Genomic DNA, 22988 nt, shown 5'->3' on the forward strand with positions numbered 1-22988 from the left:
AATAATTAATTATTCAGCACTCTGCATAAACAGATGCCCTATTGAACTTGAATGGAGCACGACAGCGCGGCTCGTCCGCTCTTAATCCATTCCACTTGCTTGACGCACTTCAGCTGTAACAAGAACAAGTGACCTGACCTGTGCCGCTATATGCTGTCTGCTCAAAACCTCCCTGTGGTTTAAATGTTATCTGCTCCGAAGATAAAGCGCCCTTCCCCTTCCACTTCCTTGGGCTGTGGGTATTAGTTACAGCCGAAACACCGGTTGGTATTCCGCTTTGAATCCTGGAATTGTGTCGGCACCTTGACGTTTGATTGGATCTGTGCAAATACATGTATATGCAAATTTGCCAGATATCAGTTCTTGCTCGGGGTGAAATGGGAAACAGTGGTTGCATTCTGACGAGACCGCTGCACGGACTTTCCCTCCCCCTTTTTTCTCCCGAGAGCGCGGCGTTTGGTGATCTATAAATTCCCAGTAAATCTCGGCGCCTGGGTGCCTTCCCTGACATTTCCACGCTCCCACATAGCATATTTTTAAGAAGGTAAAATCCATAATCTGTGTCAATGGTATCACACGGTGTATTTGCAGGGGGCCCTGTACGCAATAAGCCGGCCAAGGATGCAGTGCAGAGGCTCAGAGGAGGTAAAAATGTTTGTTCTTACCTCTGTTGTCATACTCGTGCCTCAGGGCCTACACCAGAGTTACTCATGCCTCTGCAGAGACAATCCAATATTCTGCTCACCATTCTGCAAAGCTGGTCATGCAGCAAATGTAATCGTATTTTTGGAAATGACGCAATCACTGTCGAGCTGAATAGACATACGTTACAAAATTGTAACATGTGGGTCAAAGTCTGATGTATATTTGGCATATCTTACATATATAGTTATAAATGTTCAAAACATCAGGTCCTCTCTGTGTTGAACTTTCCTTTACTGCAGCAGTGTTTTCCCTCGGAGGTCCAAAACTGAAATTTTAATGGTGGACCACAGGCTAAAAGCAAACAGCTTTTTGGGCTGAGTTGTTAAGATGCAAAGTGGGACCATATGGGAGTATGGGGCGAAAAAAAACAAATCAGGTAATTCATTTTCTTCGTCTGATCTAAATTGTTTTCTCTCCAGTGCTTTTGACTTAAGAACAGGTGAGAAAAAAAAAGTGTTTTGGATTATCTAAGTTTCATCATATTTCCCCCTCTTGCCCCTGAAGGGCTTCCATCATACTAGGATACCGAGATCCTTTAATTGAACCATATTCCTGCACAAAGCGTCATGTAACAGTTAGCGCGCCTACATATTGAGGTCGTATATATGCAGACAAATAGATAATACATATACAGAGCTTATAGAGAGGTGCAGCATATAGTAATCCCTTTTCCTTAAAAACATTATTATGACTGTGAATTAAAACATTTGAAATGTTGGTCAGGTCCAAAATGATTGTTCTATCTCTGTAAGAATTCTGATGGCTGGTTTCAGCTTCTGACCAGGTTTGTGGGTCAATAGTATAACGATGTTGGTATCAGGTGGCATCTGTGTTTTGTCAGCATCAAGAGTCCAGTTTGTGGGGAAAAAAAGTAAAAAAAAAAAAAAAAGCCCACATACTAGGATGAGCTAGTGCAGCAGCTTTAATGTTAGAAAACTTTAGCAAAGTTAACGTTAGCTAGCTAGCGTTAACATTTACATTTAAGGGCATTTATCAGATGCTTTTCTCCAAAACGACTTCCAGTAATTCATACATTCATCCATACACTAATGGCGATGGCTGCCATGCAAGGCAGTGTCTTGCCCAAGGACACTTAGACATGCAGACCTTCGGAGAACAAGACACTGGCTCTACCCCTGAGATACAGCCGCCCACTAGTATTGTTAACGTTAGCTAGCATTAGCAACATTATCATTTTCAAGCTAGCAGTAGCAACATTTACATTGGCAAGCCATCGTTAGCGATGTTAGCTAGCTATAGTGCAACAAGCTGGTTAGCAGTTGACAGGGCAGAGGATTCGAACAACAGCAGCGCTGGAACAGGAATTCAGTGGTCAAGCTAAGATGGACTGCCTGAGCAATATCATTAAGACCTTTAAAGAGAATAGTCCCAAAATTAGTCACCAAAATTAAAAATGGCATAAATATTAGTCCTTTATAGATACAAAAGGTGGCACATTTGCCCCAAGGTAAGGGCAGCATTGTGCTGCCCTGTCTTTCTAAAACGGAGGCGTCATATTCCTCCTTTTCCAAAAGCCGCCACTGAGGTAGGTGTAAACATGTGACATGTGTGAAGCATGAAGTTGGGCAGTGAACAGTGACAACAAATTTATCTTCAAAATAAGAGCTTTATATTGCACCCCATTGGAGTATAGAACTGAATTGGGTTCTTAGCAGGGGGCTTTTAATTTGAAAGTAACAACCGTTCGTAGCTTGCCGCTACAACAACAAGCGGACACAACCAAACAGCAACAGAGACCGAGGAGACGCTAGCATTAGGCAAATTGGCGGCCCAAAACAGAACCCCAATTTGCTGCCTTCCGTCTAAAACCGCAGACCGAGCCGCAAAAAGAGTGCCAAATTGGCGGATTGTTGCCCTGTATAAAAACAGCTAGTGATTCATATTCAGATTTGAGCTTGTTTCCTTGCGGACCAAATCAAACCTTTACAGTGGGCCAACTTTTGCCCGGAGGTTCCACTGTTGGCAACCCTGCTCTACAGTTCCTTTTCAAAAAAGAGAGCATTACTAAGGGATAACGACTCTAATCATGATTTATAATATCATTGTACACGTGTAGTTTTCACCTGCTAAAAATACACTAATGATTTTGTTACCAGCTTCTTTGCAGAAACCCAGCTCTGTATATACACATAGATGATGCATTAGATCACCCACTGCACAAGAAGGAAGGGTAGTTTAAATCATTTCATGGGCAACACAATTGGGTATAAAGAGAGCTCAGAAATACTTCCCCACCAGCGGCCCATTCTTCTCTAATGACGGCTCAGAGTCTTCACATTCTAATCATTTGTGGTATTTGGATTCAGATGCGTTGCTACTTTGACATTCATTCTGGCGGAGAAGAACAGATAATTGTATATGATACCCACTAAAAAGCGTTTATAATGCTGTGTCTGCGCGTCTTTGCATTTCTGACAGTGGTAATCATTAGTCTTTCAGCGATCTTTGCAATTAATCCATCTTGACATGATAATTTGCGTCAGTTCTATTTGAGGTGTTTTCGTGGACCTTTTGCTCAGCGGGGTGTCACGGCAGTGAGCGTCTGTAGAAGAAACAAGAGGCAGATGCATTCAGTGTTCCAGCCTGTCAACACGGCGCCGGCTGCTAGCAGCAGAGATCAGAACAGAACGGGGGCCTTTCCAGGTTTTTTTTTTTTTGTTCATTGTGTCACCAAATTACACTTGACAAGCGGAGGGAAAAATTGCTTGATTGATGAACAAAGTAATTCTCTACATGTAATTAATACACTACTAATGGCTATCCATTTGTCTTCCATACCGCGCTGCAAAACCCAGAGGAAGATAGGGCGGGGGGGGGACGGATCGTGATGGAGGCTCCAAACTGACCGCCCTGCCATGTGAAAGATTGGGTTTCCTTCGCCAGATTTTGTTACCTAATGGCTTGTTTCGGGAAACCGTGGGGACAATGTAATGGACTATGTAATGGATAAAGGATCGCATTGATGGGCATGTGTTGACTTAACAATATCGATTTGGAGAATTCATGTTGATAGATGCAAAAAAAAGAACATAGTCACGTGAAAGAGTAATACAGTTTTTGTGATTTGCTCAGACAGGAAATGATAACTTGTGACATTTTCATAAAACAAAAGTGTGTTACCAGATTATGATATTAGATCATATATAATGAAAGCTTTGCTCTAAAACACGAAAGGTCTTATAAGGTGATGCTGACGACACAATTCCATCAACATTCGTTTGAAGGAACAACCGAACACAAGAAGTTGCTTTAACGAGCAGAGATGGCCATTATGGTCGAACAGGCGAAAACAAAGAACACCACATACGGACTCTTGAACTGTATAAATTGGGAAAATCAAAGTGAAAAGATGCAAGAGAACTAAAGATTGAGAGGACGCCTCCTGAGAGCTTTAGTTTGGCAACGAGCACAAAACACAGAGGAGCACAACAACAAAACACATTTCTGGAAAAAAAGTCTTTAATTTAAACTTTTAAAAAAAGGAGAGGGATTACTCGATCAATTAAAAGGAGAGACGGTCAGTCGGACAGATAAACAGATAGATAACAGAGCACCTAATCAAACAAGGCGAGCATCGTATGGTGGTGGTGGTGGTGGGGGGGGTCGGAGAAGAAAGAGAGGAGGGAGATTGTGATGGATGACACAACATCCAGCATAGTATCATATCTCTGTGGATTAAATGCTCTGGGAAGCTGGCCCCGGAGTGTGCCTGTGCATATCATTAAGCCCCATGAAGAGGAGGAGGGCACGTTGGAGCCGCTGCCAGGCCAAGTGCGAGGATAGGGCCACGTCTCACAGCTGGCGCTTGCTAGACTCCAAAGGCGAGCGTTTCCAAGAAGGATTGGGTTTTATAACTTGTATGTTTTTTTTTTTTTCCTTCTTGCAGAGTATTTGAGATGATAAACATTTCATCTGGACAGAGGGAGAAGAAAAAAAAAAAAAAATCAAAGCGGCCCTGCAGGACCCGCCGGTTGTTTGTGCGTGTCTGAGTGTTTGAAAGATAGTGTGTGGGTTGTTTGTGAGTTTTTTTTTCACGCATGTATGCACATCCGTGTATACCGTTCGGCTTGCGCGCGCTCCAAAGTGTATTTACCTGTGTGCGTCGGTGTGTGCGCGCGCGTGTGTGTGTGTGTGTCATTCTTCCGGAAGGCGGTTTTAAAAACACACTATGTCAGATATTGGATGCCGAGTGTATAATTTGACGGGTCTGTGCACAGAGGCCGGCTGCGGTATGAGTCATTGATTACACATCAGCTTAGTATGCTGCAGTGCAGACCCCTACATTGGAGGAGAGGCAACCTGAAGCCCCCAATCAATAGCTGAAGGCCTGTGAAGCTTCCGTCAGGTCCGGAGTGAAGGACTCCCTACCTCTCCTCTGGGCCCGGGCCTAACCTTTTCCAAAGAGAGGTGATGAAGAAGCTCATCATTTCTAATGAGGAATTAGTGATCGAGGCCAGAAGAAATGACTGTCAGCATCGCACCGAGGAGTCCAAAAGGTCTTAGAGAGCGAGCGGTGCCAAACAGTATTCATTAGGGACCGGGAGATTTTCTTGATTTGCTTTGAGCGGCAGACAGCAGGGTTTAACGGCCGGGCTGGGGAGCCCAGTGATTAATCTGTGTACCTGCCATTAAAAAATTTTATGTTGTGAATCGAGAACGAGCATTGCTGGGAAGATAATCCAGTTGTCTGCGCTCACACAAAGCAATATCAAGAGTTATTAAAGACCTCGAGTATATTTTAATGACGGAACTTTAAAAAAAAAAAAAACAGAAGACATCCACTCCTTTCGTAAAATCAGAGCTAATACTCCCCTCTTTTCTGAAACGACGTGACGGCGTTTCATGTTTAAGAGATGAATCACTCCCATTGACAGAAACGTATTCACAGCTAATTAAAAACGTAATTGCGTGCACTTTAGCCATTTAGAGGAAGATGAATGTAAAATCATTAGGCATCCTCAGAAAAACCAGATGTTCATTAAATTATGTCTATACAAATGCCATTGTTCAATAGATTGCCAGAATATATGCTTACAGTAAAGTCTTGGGTAATTCATCCCTTAAAACGCTTTAATTGATTTAAGCCTGTAAAAATACCCCATCGCTGCGGCACGACATTAAGAAAGCTCCGACCCGGCACGAACGTTGATTGTTACTTTCACCCGTTTCTTTCTGTTGTTTCTATAGCCCCTCAGTTACTGAGATCCACTTTGGAAATCTAAAATAAATCGCAAATGAATAAGAAGTCTGATTAATCTTAAGAGAGTAATCCAGTTGCGAAAGGAATGCTGCTTTTTGATAAATTATGTCTGTAACCTAGTAATGCTTTAGAGCGTAATCTGCTTTTTGGACGCGTGGTTATCGCAGCAGAGATAAGGCGACGTTCCCTTTTCTCCGGGCCTCAAACTAAAAAAAAAAAAAAACATCCCTCTGGAGAATGCAACAATCATGCCTCAGTCTTTCTTCTTCTTCAATTAGCCCCTGCTGTGCAATTCATTGGGTTTGCTGTAACAGTCCCTTAACAATACTTACCCAGGCTAGTCATTACTCAGTTCTACAAGATAGCGACCGCCTTCTGCATATTTGGGAGACGGATAAGTACAGTGTGATGAAAACCGATCCAAATCTGATGGCTCCTAATGGCTAATAAGAGACATAAACTGATCCAAATCCATCAAAAAACTCACCGAGAACGATTCCATTTCTCGTTAAAGCCACCTACATATTATGTATTTCTCTTAGTTCTTGTCAAGTTAAGCTCAAATGTTGGCCATGGAACACAAAATCTTTGTTTGGACTGCCAAGAGGCAGTGACAGGCTGGAAACAAAAATCCTTCACTATGTCTTGCTCGTATTTCTCTTTGCTTTTTTGATTTCCTGGCTTTTTTCGGGTGTAGAAAAAAAGTTGGACTAACTGTCCGAGTTTGCACAAACTGTGTATGTCTCTTCTGTTTAAAGGCTCTGCTTCAGTGGAGGGATAACAGTTGTTTTACTGGCAGACTCTGGGTCGCCGACCTTTCTAATATTATCCCTCCATGTACATTTCCCTCTTTTATATACCCGATGAATCCCTCCTTTCTGTGTCTTAACTATTATTATGAGTCTCCGTCAGGCCCACCAGGAAGCCAACTCACTGTGGTTTATGTACCTAATAAAAGCTATGCTGAGTAATTTCAATTCATCTGAAGGCTTAACAACAGCCACTGCCTGTGCTTTTTACATTAGACAACTCTTCCACTGGTGGTGGATTGGACTAATGAAAAGTGTACTTTTGCCTTTTCTTTGGAGGGAAGGAGGCAGGGAGTAAGAGTGAAAAGAGGGTAGGAAGAGAGAGCTAGATGCTGAGCACGACAGATGGGACTGCAATTCTGATTGGTGTTGAAACGGCAATCCTGTTTATTGAATTATTATTCCTGCATCTTAAACTAATAGTATAACGACAAGTCTGAAATCTCCCTCCTCACATCAGATGCTTGTTTGTCTCTTTAAAGATAATATCTACGATACCTGACAAATCACCCGTCTGAAAACTGTTTGGATTCCTTAGTGATTTTTCTACAAACCCATGATTCATTTCTCACTGGTGCTGCTGGCAACCGCCTAAATGTGTTGCCATCTGAAGGATCTGTGGAAGACAGGCTTAGACACCTCGTTCAAAGCAGCTGCATCTATCCATCAGTGGCTCCTCATGTGGAAACCAGATGGGGACCTTTCAGCAGCGTTCACTAGGTGGCAGTCTAGTAACATAAAACCCCTGTCTGGCTGACATTAGCCAGCATGCATACATCAAGACTCAGAGATGAGCCGATAATATGGATTAACAAGATTTGGCTATTTTACAGCTGTATCAGAATATATCATTTGATGTTCGCTTTGAATAAGAAAAAAAAAGCAACTTTGAAAAATGTGGTTTTGTACATTCAGCATGCTGCTGATAATGGTAATAAGTTTGATTCCCCTTTCCAATAGATCACTGTGTGTGTCGATGGAGCTGGGAGGGATGGTGTCTGAGGCCGCGGTGGGTGGCGGTGGTGGAGGACGACCGTGGAGGATGGTGAGTTTCTTTTTACTTTAAGGATCTGTAAATTGTCCGAGCTGTGTTCTTTCCTCTGATACCTACCCACCTGAAACTGCTGTTCCTACACTTCACTGAAGCAATTATAGAGGAGGACTTTGGCAGATCAATGAAATCCCCTTTAGATGAGAGAGCCGTACGAGCATTTTGATCAATTCCAGATCAATTCCACTGTTTTGCTCAAACCCTGGCCAAATAAAAAAGTGGGACTTCTGGTTGAGGAGTAGCACTCGCCAATAATGATAACAACGTCTCTGTCGATGGCTGCCTCACTTGTATCTGTTTTTCCGGCTTGTGTCTGGCTACAGTATATTGTCTGCACTGCTAGGCTCAGCACACACCTGCTGGTCTCCCTCTCCCTCTTTCCCCCCCTCTCGCTGTACGTCTCCCCGCATCGCCCCTTCTCTCCGAATGTGGAGAAGTGACAGGTGCTTGAATGCAATCTGAGCTGGCAACTCACATCAAAAGCTCTCAGTAAATTCTAAAGAGGAGCTGGAAGTCGTCATTAAAGAGACTCTGCATGGCTAAATCTGACAAGACTAAGCACTGAGTGTAATTGAGATGGCAGAAGATTGAGTGATAGAATAGCTGTAATTTCTCCCGAAAACTCACTGTCATTGTACAGTATGTTCATTGTCAGGAAATACTGTCAGTATAATTTTTATGGATTGCCGTGATGCATCCCATTGGTCTTGATTTATGGCTAGACGTTTCCGTCTTAAGATTATAAAGCTACACTCTCTAACTGTGTTCCGAGGTGACTCCTGGATGATGCTCGACTCTTAACTACATTCTCAAAATCTGTGTGAAGCGGCATCAGTGAGCCACAGAGCAACTTGTTCATCATTCCAATAAGCTTTGTACAGAAAGGGGGATGAAAAGTCCTCCTGGTGGTTATCTTTCCTCTGGACAGAGGTCTGTTTGCTAAGAAATATTCATAACAGTGCCAGAGTTTCATCCGGGGCGAATATAGGACAAATCAATGTTTTTTCAATTAGTGAGGATCGGTCTGTCTTCTCTAATGCAGCCTCAATTTGCTATGAGCCTGAAAAAAGAAAAGTGGGGTGTCTTTTTACATTAAAAAAATGCCTCATGCAGCTTAAAAAATATCGACAACTACTGCAGGAGATTTTATTGCCATCTGAACACAGAATTTGTACATGAATCCTCATTTTACTACTACAGCCCATGAGATGCAGTCCCCCACCCCACATCCACACTTCTATCTTATATTTTTAACCCCTCTGGTCATGTGAAGCTCTGCACTCTTAACAGAGCTAACATAACAAGTGCGAGTGATGATTTCATACACTTGAAATATAAACTCTGCTCCGATCACCACGCAGACACGCGAGCTTAGCCTCCTCTCCGGTATACACGGGGAGCAGAGGCAATATTTGTAGAGTCAAGCATACTCATCCTGTACTTTGCACCAGAGCAAGTCAGGAGCTGTTAATACATTTTCTGTGCTGCTGCCGCTGCAGCCCTGCTGAAGCTCTGCTTCACAATAATATATTTCCATCAGCTGAAAACAAGAAAAACACATCTGAGGCCTTTAATAATGTAGACAAGAGAGCCACTTTGCCCCACCCGCACAATGCATCGAAAAAATTAGTGTCAAATGCATGCATCTTCTGAAATAGCTCGGCCGCCAAAGCAGACGGAAAAATAAATATGTCAAATGTATTGGCATTCTGTATGAATAATGGATATTTTAATACATCGGCGTGTTGTATTGTATTGCAAAAGAGCCATATGAAATATACATCATCTCATTAGACGATGTCCTCGGACGTGGCGCAGCCTGTTTTGTGATCAATATGTAATAAGATCCAGTATCAATTAGTGATGGCCGAGAGGTCGAGGTTAAGCTGCAGAGAAAACAGCAACTCTGGAAAAGGTAAGTAAAAACAGCAGCGGCACCAGAGATAAACAAATCACACGATAAATATTTAAAAGTAGCATTTGGAAAGCAGAATATTGAGATCTTTTGATTTACTGCATCATTATGCCGTGGCTCAGCTATAACCACTCTATTGATCAAAGGAATTATGTCTGCCTGCTTTCTCTATTCACATGAAGACTTTTCCATCTGTACGAAGATAACTGCTGAAAAAAGGTGAGCCAACAGTGACAGAATGATTGCTGGCGCAGCAATAAATCCTGTAATTAAAATTATTGGGTTTGTTCACGTGCATGCACAATGTTTTTTTTTAACCAAAGTACAGACTGTCTTTCAAAAACAAAAACAGCAATTAGACTTCTTCTTTTTTTTTGGAGGAGAGCACAGTGTTGCTGGCTGACAGTGATCGACTCGTCATGTGGAACCGGAGTGACACTAAACGAACAGTGTTGCTTTATGGGTTATATATACAACCCATAGACTGAAGTCAATACTCTGCCTTGTTACTCAAACCGGGAGATTAATCCTGAGTTATATGCCTATCTATCAATCCACTCATAACTGCAAGTCAGCCGCGGCACAAGGATCTCAAACGCAGGAGGGATAGTAAAGGCAAGATTGTGATCTGACCTGTTCTGCCGCTGTTGGTGGCGGTGGCAATGGCAGGCACCCTATCTGTAACGCAGGGGCACTGTGTGTGTGTGTGTGTGTGTGTGTGTGTGTGTGAGTGTGTGTGTGTGTGTGTGTGTTGAGAGAAGTCACTGAAGCAAAGACAGAGCATGCACTTGAATGATTGAGGTTACCCGGGTGACCTCATAAACCAAAACCCGTGGCAGTCTCCCAAGGTGAACGCTGAATTATGCCGTCATTAAAGGACAGGCCCAGTTGCCAAGGTTAGTATGTAAAGTATAATCATCTTCCTCCCCCTTCTTCCAGTCACTCATTAGTCCCCCTCATGGGCCAACAGAGATTATACCTTGAACTTGCTTGACTATCGCTATCTGTCCACCGGGAACGGTTCCGCTATGGGCCATTTATATCCCCTCCCACTGTCGCCCCGGCGAGCTAGGTCCACAATTCTGCAGGTGCGGTGTCTCTATGTGCCTGCGAGAGTCTGTGTGTCTTCCAGCGAGCGCTCGGCACACAGATCATCGAGTTTGTCCCATAAAAAATGAGGGATGCTTTGACTTACCGCCGCATTATGTCCCAATTTATAAAAGAACCACTGGGAAGGAGCCCACTAGCCTCGCAACAATTTGTTAGAATTAGGACCATTTGTTTTGTTTCCCTCAGCGCTAGGTGCTGATACAAATCCTTCGCTTCCCAAAAAAAAGGAGGGGGGGTTTCATTTTAAGATTAAGAGTGGCAACGCCACCGAACATCACATAAATACGTGTGGCTTCACTCTTCAATTGCTTAAAGGGCTATCTATGGCAATCACAGTACATATTGCAATCAAGCACGGACACTTGGGCCGCTTCATCACATTAGTATGCGCACAGGGCAGCCAAGTTTAATCAAACCCTGGAGAGCAACCAAAGGTTTCGGTTTTTAAAGGAAATCATGTGCCGCTAAAATCAACCTGACCATCATTTTTAATTTCCGCTTGTTTACCTGACGGAGACCTCTCAGAAGCAGGCACCGTTCACAAATCACAGCAACGGTGAAAATTCACCCTTTGATTCACATTGCTAAGTGAAGTTTGGTCTGGTGGTTCCTCTTTTTGTTTTTTTTGCAAGTATTAAAGGTATTACAATGAGACGAGCTGTGATCTTGTTAAATACTGTCACCGTAATGTGAACAGGCTGTTTATGTTTGCCTAAAGTGACAGATAATGTTTATCCACTTTCCCATTTACTCTAGCCAATTGCCTGCTAATGTTTGGTATCGGACGCTAAGAGAGGGTATTCATTTCAGAATTGGCAGCGGCACTAAGCGCACTTCAAGCGACAAGTGCTTCTGGTCGGATGTACAGCTGCTAAAAAGTAACACATTCCGACTCAATTGATGTGTCTCCTTTGAGTCGGTCGCTCATTGCCGTTCCATTTAGCGAGTATCATTTTTGCTGCTTTGTGTGACGTTTTTTTTTTCCCGTCTCGCAACAATAAGAGAGCTCGTGCATCAGGTAACCATTACGTTTTTTTTTAACGTTTTTTGTAGCACCGCAGAGTCTCTGACAGCACATTTCAATCCCCTTAAGAGAAGAGAGAAGTGCTTTGTTCCCACAAAGTTGGGGAAGAGAGAGCATGATCAAGATAACCAAGTTTTTTTTTTTTTTTTGCTGGACAATCACAGAGAACCAAAGGGAAGGGAGGGAAAGGTGGCCCACACACTCTAAGAATACTAAGCCTCATTATCATAAAGTAGACTTTGTATTGTCAACCGGAGCTTTTTTAGTGTCTTTTTTTTTTTTTTTTTTTGAAAATACAGTCTTGTGATGTACAATTCTTTCAAATGGATTAAAGCTAGCTGACATGTGCTGTAAGGCAAAGACTAACCTTTTCATGGTTCTAACAGGCTTTGATGTGCTGGTGTTTGAATGTATTGCCCAGTAATAGACAGACAGTAATATTACAGACAGCGCTACACATCTGTTTCTTTATAATATATTCATCAACGCCCCTGCTTTTATATAACAACAGAAGAACAACATTTGTAGTCCCCCACTAAAAGGACAGCAGCGACATCACCCCCTCATTCAGCGAGTCTCCGGGATCTTAAAGAATTCTGAGCTTGCACAATGCAGTGTGAAGTACCATATCCACTTGCAAACTGCAGATCCAGTATACGTCTAGGCCTAGTGATCCCAGTGCTTTTTCATCCCTATTATCACAACTGGGAGACAGTTGTAAGTAGGACCCAAATGCAAGAATGCACAGGGATGCAAACAGAATGAGGAACAAAAGCCAAATACTCAAAGAGGCATACAATCCAAAAAACAACCAAGAAGTGTTAAACCCCCAAACTCAAATAGAGTACAACAAAAAGCAAAGTACAAATCAGGAAATTCAACATGTAAATGCCGGAAACTAAAAGGAGAAAACATATCACGAGGAGACGCTGGAAAACACTGGAATGGGCACAGGGGAGTAACCAGGTGACTCACCCACACCGATGAGTAACACAGGATCGAACCGACAGAGACAGAATGAAGCACACGCTTAAATACGAACACAACTAACGAGGGGGTGAGGTGCAGGTGGAGGGAGGCAGGGACAGGTGAGGGGAAGGAATGGAAAAACACTGGGAGGAGGGAAAAGGCTAAAGAGCGAGATGTAAGCAGGTGTGGACCACAGGGGAACCACAGAGGGAAGACAGAACACCGAAAAAAGGGCAAAAGACAACATAAGACCAGAAAACACCTATTAAACACACACACACGCACACACACACACAGACCTAACATAGTTTAAATGCTTCAGTTTTCACAGGTCGTTTTGTATATATTGTTTCAAGTTTGTAGTTACATTTTGATAATTAAGATGGGCTAACCATGTAGGTGTTTTTAAGTGGACTGGTTTCCTCTACATATACTGTACACATAATAATGGAATCTGTCTGTCTGTCTGCCTGTCTTCCACTGTGATGTGTGCATGCAGAGCTTTTTAGGGAGCTAGACCTACATGATCAAAAGTGCTAAAGAGTCAATAAACAATAAATTATTAACAATATAACCAAAGTGAGCAGTGAAGTATTTTAACGAAGTTGGGGATGAAGAAGCGCAGAGTCAACAGATGTATACTGAAGGGTTGGCACCAGAACCAAAAGGATGTGCAGTTTGTAAAACGGACGTTAAGCGCCAGTGAGCACCCTGTCTGACGTGTAAATAACATCTATTTAAATCAATTTGTGATTTGGGGGATTTCCTGGAGACTTGGATCATGCAGGACGAGCAGTACGGAGCCATTTTGCGTTATTATGCAGTTGTCCCCAGCTACTTTAGTCATTTAGGAGAATGCTGCAGTGCTGTTTTGCCGTGAAGCTAGATAAATGTCTCGTGGGCAACGAAACTTCACCCGACTCTCATCGGCATGAGGGTAAGTAGATAATGATTGAATTTTGATTTTTTTGGGTGAGCTTTTCCATTACACTACATTCTGCCAAATTTATCTCTAATGATATTTTCTGTTGCCAGCTAGCAACCTACGAAGTGACCGCGTGTGTGCCGAGTGTGTCTGTGTGACAGCTCAGCCTCAGACCTCACCAGATATTCCACTTCTTCCTGTTACTTTTCCTTTGAATATATTTCCATATCTTCCTGTCTCCGTGCCTTCATGAATTGAAGTCATACATTTTTTTGGGATAAGCGGGAATTTTTCATTCAGTTTTGACGTACAGGTGCAACTTATCTTACTCAGTTTGTTGCTGTAAACTTGCGTGGGTGTGTCTCCGACCTGTTTTCCCATGGCTTTGCATTAACTTTACATCAGTGTACCCTTAAACTCCCTTTGCATTCTGCTTGAACATATCTTTAGGACTACACTAACAACCTTCGATTTTGCCCAGGCTTAAGCCCCTAATGGGACTGTGCTTATTTAAGGGGCTAAGACCACAGGCTGCATACCCTGCTGCACTGGTACTTTAGCAAAGACTCAAATCTATCCATACTGCTATTCCTGTGAGAGGTGCTCGATGCCACACACTGCATCAAATCCTGATTGACACGGTGCAACAGGTCGGCTACTAATGATCTGCCACACCTACCCTATCCTTAGCAGAGGCTGGACAAGAACAAGGCGGCCCCTGTGCCGAGCATACAGGCTCCGCTGCACTAGACAACACTTTGAGCTCTTAACAGTGCATTAGCGCTGTAAGACTCTCACACAACAGGGCTCTCGCTCACATCCTTTAATGCTAAACACAGCCCGGAAGAAAATACCTGGATACATCCAGCAGGTAAATCTGATGAAACGACAGGGGAATCAACCACAAATCTTCTCCACGCGGGCTCCGCCAAACAAGGAATGCGCACAAACAGCTGTAGGAGGATCCCATTTTGATATGGCGTCTCCTCGGGACAGATTACGCAACCTCTCTGTCACCGTCCCTGTCATCCTTTACGTGTAGGAGGATCGAGTGCATTGTGCTGATGCGTTACAGCTAAATGTTCTTAGGCAAGAGGGATGGATTCTGTTCGAGGCGCCACTCAGATCGGCTCTTTTAGATATGCAGCTCAGGTTTACCCGAAAGGTTCACAAATCACTCGCTCTCTTTGTTGAGGTCAAATCAAGTAGCTACACTGTCTTAATTGCCAGCGATTTGAGAAATGTGCCAAATGTGCTCGGAGGGCCCCTTTTGAAAGGACCTCAATATGCAAAAAGCAATCCCTCCCGAGGGACCGAGGGGAACTGATCAGCGGACAATTTCTTCACATCCAGCATGAAGTGACTACAAACTCCAGACTTATGCCAGTAGAGTATTACTGATGCACACGATTTGACGTGAACTGAGAAACTACACGAGCTGTACCGTTCATTATTTAGATGTATTTAGTAAGTCAGCTCAGGCCTCCTCTGCACGGGCACTCTGAACAGGTAAAGATCGCTTGTGTGACCGGATCTGGACACACAGGTTGGTGGGTTAATGGTGAGTCATTGTATTTCTCTGGCTTTCTATCTATCCCTCTTTAACCACATCGGTTGATTATCATGTGGTAGTCACCTAAAATTAGAAACTGCAGATAAAATAGGCATAACAGGGCTGCTTCCTTCAGACGATTTCTGGGGAGTCAGTCAGCTGAATAAGAGGGCCCTCATACAGCCGACAGGTAGCTCTGGATGACAGATGTTGGTAGATGTAAGTGTCTGTATGTGTCTTTTGTTTATTACTGCTGCTTAAAGTACAACAGGCAAGCATGACATATACTTTAGTACGTTGAGGTCGGCTAAAGTAAAACAACAGCAGAAGAGCAGCATTCACAGTAAGATGCTGATGTTTTTTTTCAGCAGGCGAGGGTCAGCGAAAGTGATCCTTGATCCAGTTTATCTCGACCCAAAGACAATTTTCATTGCCAACACAAGGTTTTGAATTATACCAAAGACATGCAAGACAAGAAAAAAATGACCTTTCATCATTTCAGTCAGCTCTTGAGTGCTATATTTAAAGAAACAGGCAATTGCATTTCTGCTAATGCTCTACTGAGGCCAGACAGACAAAAACATGCAATGCTTTAATCGCTGTCCAGTTAGTGGCGAGTACGTACATCACTAGCAATTCACTGGAGAACAGGTTTAGGAATAGAAACATGCATTTAACTTTATACAGAAAATAAATGCACAGATTTTGATGAAGAAAAGCTTCAGTGCAGCCAGGGCTGCACAGATTTGTGCACTGGGGTGACGAAATAACCTCTCCATAAGCTGGGGTCTACTCCTCAGGTCAAGACTCTGCTGTCCACTTCCATCTGAAGGAGAAAAATCATTCCTCTGACTGCAACAATGTAAACACCTTAGCCAGAGCAGACAGATGGTTTTAAAGAGGAGTAAAAGAATCCACCTATTTCAGTCTGGAACGACCATCTTTGAACAGAACAGGTGGCCTACGACATTACTTATCATCCACCTACAAGTGGCCCTAACGACTCTGAAACTCAGAGCTCACACGTGTCCTCAACCACTCTGTAAGGACACACCCACACAGAGTTTAAAAGCCTGAAACAAGAAACTGAAACAAGTCCAGTTGCCTACGATACAGCACTGTCAGTCACCTGCAATGCAGTACTGAGTCCTCTCCGCACACAGCTTAACAACCATTCACACCTGGGCTCACCTAGCCCTAGCAACCCACATAAAGGCTGGTTAAGTCAATGACCCACAACGACTCTGAAAGTCTGAAAGTCCTTGACGACTCTGTAAGGACACTCCCACACAGAGTTTAAAAGCCTGCAAACTCCCCTCCAGTTAGTTAGAACTGCAGAAGCCTCTCGGATGAGAGGTGAAACGCCTTCATGAAACTGAAACGCGTCCAGTTGCCTACGATACAGCACTGAGAATTACCATGAGCGGGATGACTGAGATGAGCGCTGAAAACCAAAAACTTTTTCATTTTTAACATTTGTTTAGATTTTTTTGTTTAGACTTTTTTTTTTTCTTTCAGCATCCCAAACAACAAAATGACATTTCCTAAGAACTGAGGAAGCGCTGCTCACACCCCTAGGGTGCAACAATACATGGTCAGCCATGGTTCAGTACAGCTGGGTGTGGATTTTCTTGAAGAGAAGCCCTGCTAGCCGGGCCAAACCCAGCAGCCTGCTCTTTCCTGCTCAGCAGCTTAACCATAAGAGCAACGGGAATAGGTTTACTGTGAAAGGTCACCGCACCATAGGCCAACGGAGAGGAATCTCAGAAGGGCAGTTAACCCACTGTTCATGTTTGTACACAATAAACAGGGGAAGATGTGCCACATTCTTATTGTGGGCTGCAGCCTTGAATGTTTCTCAGTGTTTCCGTCATTGCAGATATACAAGTGCTGCAGCTCAGCTTGTGAAATGCTCGACTGACAAGGTCTGGCCATGAAGATACCAAAACCAAAATGTGTGGAGCTGAGGAGTGGATAAAGAGCAACATCACTACTGTCCATGTTTGAGAGCAGTATGATAATGTCCACCAAGGGCTTGTTAGAAAGGCGAAAGCATGAGCTGACTTTGCATTATAGACAACCTTCACTATTTACCATCAGGACTCCAGTGAGCTTTCCACCAAAATTAAGTTGGAGATCGAACTTTTGACAACACTGCTCAACACATTTATGGGAGATGAACGGAGGGAAGACAAGCAAATCCTAATATTCTTCTATGCATCCATGAGCAGTTTTATTAGTCAGTCTGCATTATCTTATATTCTAGCATTTATTTGCAGTATGTCGAATTTGCACACATGAATCCCCCCCCTGACAAGTGTGGATGTGGTTTTCATGTGTGGACTTCTGAGACGTTACTCATGTGGCTGACATATGGTTTGTTATTCAGCCCTTTTAAAGCAGAATTCCAGCACTGTGAAAGTCTTTTTTTTTTACTCCCCCCCGACACAATACATGCATTAGTTAATACACTGTACTGTGAGGCTGACAGATAAAGATAAGAACGCTGTCAGGCTGTAATTCATCCAAACATCTAACAACAAGATTTATTGCATGTGTATGTTTTTAGACAATACGGAATTAATGATAGCTTTAATTGTTATTCATTCACTCAAGCTGTGAGGCGTTTATTGTTTAAGCGCGGCGCAATATCGGCAAGAAATATTTTCACTTTTATTTGTGCGTCATGATCCATTTGTCAACCGATCCGTCACTCTCTCTCTCTCTCTCTCTCTCTCTCCGTGCTGCTGCATCCCGGAGTTCAAGTATTGACCACAAAAGGAATTAGAATTCAACATTTTTTTTTTTTTTTTGCGTTGACTGTTAGCTGACTGATGGCATTATTTTATTAATGATTTAACACTGAACTTTGCATTGTGCTGACACCAGAGATGGGCTAGCTAAGCTGTGAATTAAGCCCCAAATCCCTTCGATTCCCCCTGGCTGGCAGTCTGCTCATCACCATTACTTATTCACCAGAAATAAAAAGAAAAAAAAAGACAGAAAAGGGGGGACTTCCAGTGTGGTAGCATCCCTCTACATACACTATATCCTCCAAGTCCTACCTACCTGTTATAATCCTGCATAATGGAAAAAGTGGAATGTCACCTTGTGTGAGAGGCAGCTGATATCTCTCAGCGAGCGGGGGGGAAAAAAGTCATTTAGCACAAGTGCAGATCACATTTAATTAGACGAGAGGATTTAAATTGCCATGCATCAAACACTGTGGATGACCAAAAACGGAAAGAACTTGGGCCACGGGCCAGATTCCATGAGCTCTTCCATAACCCATCAAAATCCCCTGAGCTACGGGGGTCAATAAGTCAGAACACAGCCGCCTTAATTAACGATGACCATAGCTGGGAGGTGCCCGGAATTTTCAATGCCGGCCACCTGCATTCCTGCTGAAATATAATTTACAAACGAGCAACTTTCGCAAGAAACCAAATCACCGGTATTGTTTTATTCAGTGCGAGCTTTTTAATTCCCGCGTGTCTGTGAAGGAATGTGCCATTAAAATCCTCCTGCCTGGCAAGATCATCAAAAGGATTATACGGCAGCGACTCATTACACGTGCGCTATATCTCCATAAGGTATCTGAGATAAAAATGATTCTGATGTTTCTGGTTCACTAATGACTCCAGCCGAGGTGTGCCGAGGTAATTCTTTTCGATGCGTGTTAACCTGTCAAGAGTGGACGAATAGTTTCACCACTTAGCTGCCACCTATTGTCGAGGAGTGATTTCGCTTTCATTATGGTTTCGCGGAGACATCAATAATAGCCACACAGCTGTCAGAGTCCATTAAGACACATCTACATAAGGACGGGAGCAAATATTCATAGGCGTATCAGTTTTCCGGGGAGCCGCGCGGTGAGATGGATTGGAATGACACAAAGATGAACTCGCTTTTGAATCCATTGTGAGACAGGAACTGCCACATTGGCTCAAGGTAAAATATCACCCACGCACGTGCGCACATATTGAGTGGCTCACGCGCGCACACATGCACACTGCACACATTGAAACTTATTTATATATTTCCCAGTCATGCGGCAGCTTTGCCTCCACTGAGGTGTTATTGTCTGAGAGTCCTTATCTTTCAAACGTGGCGCTGCAGAGGAACTTTAGAGGATAGGCACACGGAGTCAGTGATTCTCTGGATATTTGTCGCCTCCGCCGAAGAGGTTATGTTTTTCACCCGTGTCTGTTTGTCAGCAGGATTACACGACAACTACTGAATGGATTTCCACAAAACTTAGATTGGAGGATGGGTCTCGACCCAGAACGGACCCTGTTAACGTTTGGTGCAGATCTGGATAAAGGGACCGAGCCAGGAATTTTTTTTCTCACTTTCTTGAACATTGTGAGATAGGGCATATGGTGGACACTCTTGTTTATTTCTCAGGGAATAATGCGTGGATCGCAATGACATTTAGAGTGACACAGGGCCATTGATCTTGACACATTGATTTAGGCTTGAGTTCTTGAGTTACAGGGATCTGTTGTGCCTTGATGGTACATTTTCTTCTGATTTCCATTCTAGTTTGCTGTTTTATTTGTTAAGGCAATATTTGAATAAAAGAGCATGTGAACATAAAAACTTTGCAACACAAACTGCTCCAAACTGGCTAATATTGAATAAATACAAGATTTTGAAATGAAAAACCAAACAGATGTTCATCAAACTAGATTCTAATTAGCTTAATATATCAGAATAATCATAGCATTTCACGATGTGCTCTTTCCAAAAACTGCACCTTGTAATGTAATTTTCTGAGCCCAGCACTTTTAATTTCAAGCTGTTAATTTTGATTTCACGACAGCGTTGCCTCGTACTGGCCAACTCTCAATGATTTTCCCCCCGGGAGACTGCTGTTCATCACCCCCTGCCGGTTTCTCTCTGGCGTCACAATTCTTCCATATTCCTTCCAATTTATAGACATTTGCACACTCTAAAAGTCTGTTGTTTTCACCTGGACGGCAATACAGCTACACCACATGTTTCCTGGAAAAATCACGACGAGGAAGATTGTGGGAGAGGAGTGACTTCAAGATGTCCTAAAAAAAAGACCCTCAGATTTCTTAGGGAAGGAAGCGGGCATGCATTGTTTAGAATCCGCCGATGTTGATTTTTCCATAAAGCACTGGGGTCGATAATGCAAGAAGTGCAGATTATTCTTTATTCTTTCACAAAAATTAAAAGTAAAATGAACATTTAGAAAAAAAAATGCTGTTGCCACATACTTATTTGTTATTTTCGACGCAATAATGCAAGAAGCAGTCACCTCAACTAAATTTTGTCTTGGGGAGGATCCCCAAGTTTGAGTCACATCCAGTCACATGGCATTGGGCTCTTAGCAGGCTCATCGACTGCCTCTTAGCTGACCCGTTCACTCATGCAATCTTTTGCCCTGGTGAGTCCAAGAAATGTGTGATTTTCCCCATTTTTTGGAACATGGGAATCATGTGACATCACAGAGACCGTTCTGGATTAACCAACACGTTACTGTCTCTAACTTTGGTGAGATAAAGAAAAAAGATCTTACTTATTATGTTTGTGAACCTTTTATTATTTAAAGCACCATCTAGTTTGTCATAGGTTTAACAAACATGTTGTAACTGACTAAATTTCATTTGTGGAATACTAACATCATTATAAGAGTGACTGTCACTGGTGGAAAAAACAAAAACAATTTGTGGCCTATTTAATTGAAAAACTGAAATCTTAAGGCTACCATTCAAAGTAACTCTCATGCGATGGCACCTCCAGCGCAAGCTCGATGCTTTTTCATTAGCAGCGTAATGTTTTGTGCAGTTGCCTCATTGTTCTTGATTCACGTCTGCAACATACGGCGCAAAACGGCCAAACTGAGCATGCACTGACATTATTGCCTTGATAGCTCCATAGCCCCCAGCAGTCTCTGCATAACGAGAACAACGTGCCTGATGGTCCCGTGATTACTGCGTTCGGCTGTGCACACACACACGCCCTCAATTGCACTTTAAGCCGCGCTTGTAGGTTAACATACGTCTTTATTCCATTAATATTCCAAAGGCCTTCATTGTCTGGGATCAGCAAAAAATAAAAGAAAAAAAAAAGGAAAAGACAAGAGAGGGGGAACAAATTAATGTCTTGCTCCAGTATTACACCGGATCAAATCCCAGATGGAGCACCATCGTTACAATGAGCAAATATCCCAGCCCACATCCAGGTGTCCCTGGAAGCAACCGGTATTGACCATCACGACAGTGCCGGAGCGAGAACACGCTTCCCTGTGGGGCCCAGATGAGTAAGGAGCTGTCAAGTTTGGCTCCCCTAAGCGTTAATAGACCCCCTGCCTGCACCTCTCTCCAGGTCCGCATCAAGCCTCCAGCTGAGTTCTCCAAATCCTTAACTTCAGATCCACGTTTCTGTATTCACCTCCTCCTCCTCTGTCTCAGATGAAAAGAGACACTTGTGTTATTAGAATGGCAAAAAAAGGCCATCAAATTACACATTTAAATAAATATGGAAATATTAAAATATGGGATTTAGACTATGTCATTTTGCAGCATATGGTTACCGTGATAATGCATGTACCATCAATGCTTTGGCTCACAGTGAATATGTTTAGAAAGTACTTATTAATACAATATGTCAGATTTTCTGGCTCTCAGCTGTTTAATTCACTGAGTAATATTCTACCTGGTCTGATAAAGTCGAACCCCTAACCCTCGGTGTGATTTTGGCCTTCAGCGTCGTATAATATAGAACTAATGTTAAAGCAGATTCGTTTTGAAGCTATTGAGTGGGTCGTTTGAAGTCAAAGCTGCTGAATACAAAGTGCCTGCTATTGGCCGCGAGCACAAAACTTGAAACTTTAATGTTCTCTCCTGAAAACACACACGTTGTCTGTCTTTAAATACAACAAGCCAGGGTCAGACAGTTCTCAATATCTTTGTTTAATCACATCATGAATTGAGGTGCTAGATTTAATTTCAGGGGATACATAATAAAAGCATTGAGCAAGCAAGCAAATAATGAAATATGTTGTCATTTATTTAGCTTTGTTGAGCTATATGGTCATTTTTGTTACTGTGTCTTCATATATCATTTTTAATTGGCAGTGGGGGAATCTGCCATTCACATGCTGTGTTGAAATTGGCTTTCTATGCACGAGGGATCGACACGTGATGCGTATAATCCACTGTTACTGGTTCGAGTTTTATATCACAGCTGACTGTTCACTCTCATTCGGAGTCAGAGCTGTATTAAGTCAGTGCTTCTGCAAAAAACCCAACATTTCCCACTGCCATTGCTTCACATTTAATGCATGTCAGTGGTGAGATACATTGCCACTTCATCAATGGCACTCAGATTTTTTTTATTCTTTTTGGCAGCAGACAGGTTTTAAATGTCGCAGGGAGAAATGGATAAAGATGAGCTGTTATGAAGAGCAACCAAACGCTACATTCGACTCCTCAGCAAGGTAACGGGCTCCCGTTGCCATTGTGCGCAATTGTGTGGATTGACAGACTTCTTTGTTAAAACAATGTGAGTGTGTTTGTTTGGATTGTAAACAGATATGGCAGTTGCTCCCTTTTGTATTTCTGGCAAACGTAGCTGCTCTGCGACTGTTTGCTGTAGTATAAACCCACTTGGAATCACCACCAGTAACTATGGTTACTGACTAACACTTTCAAGGTGCTATTAGTAAGAAAAGTT

General features: G+C 42.8%; 1 long non-coding RNA gene across 2 annotated transcripts in view; it reads left to right on the top strand.

Moving 5' to 3' along the window:
• LOC119007314 overlaps positions 1–22988 on the top strand; it is a 94300-nt gene that overhangs the window by 14400 nt on the left and 56912 nt on the right. For both annotated transcript variants that reach the window (XR_005071095.1, XR_005071096.1), the window contains exon 2: positions 7696–7780. This is a non-coding gene — a long non-coding RNA (uncharacterized LOC119007314). The remainder of the gene's footprint in view (positions 1–7695; positions 7781–22988) is intronic.

The sequence above is a fragment of the Acanthopagrus latus genome, chromosome 18 (assembly GCF_904848185.1).
Source record: "Acanthopagrus latus isolate v.2019 chromosome 18, fAcaLat1.1, whole genome shotgun sequence".
Lineage (NCBI taxonomy): Eukaryota > Metazoa > Chordata > Actinopteri > Spariformes > Sparidae > Acanthopagrus > Acanthopagrus latus.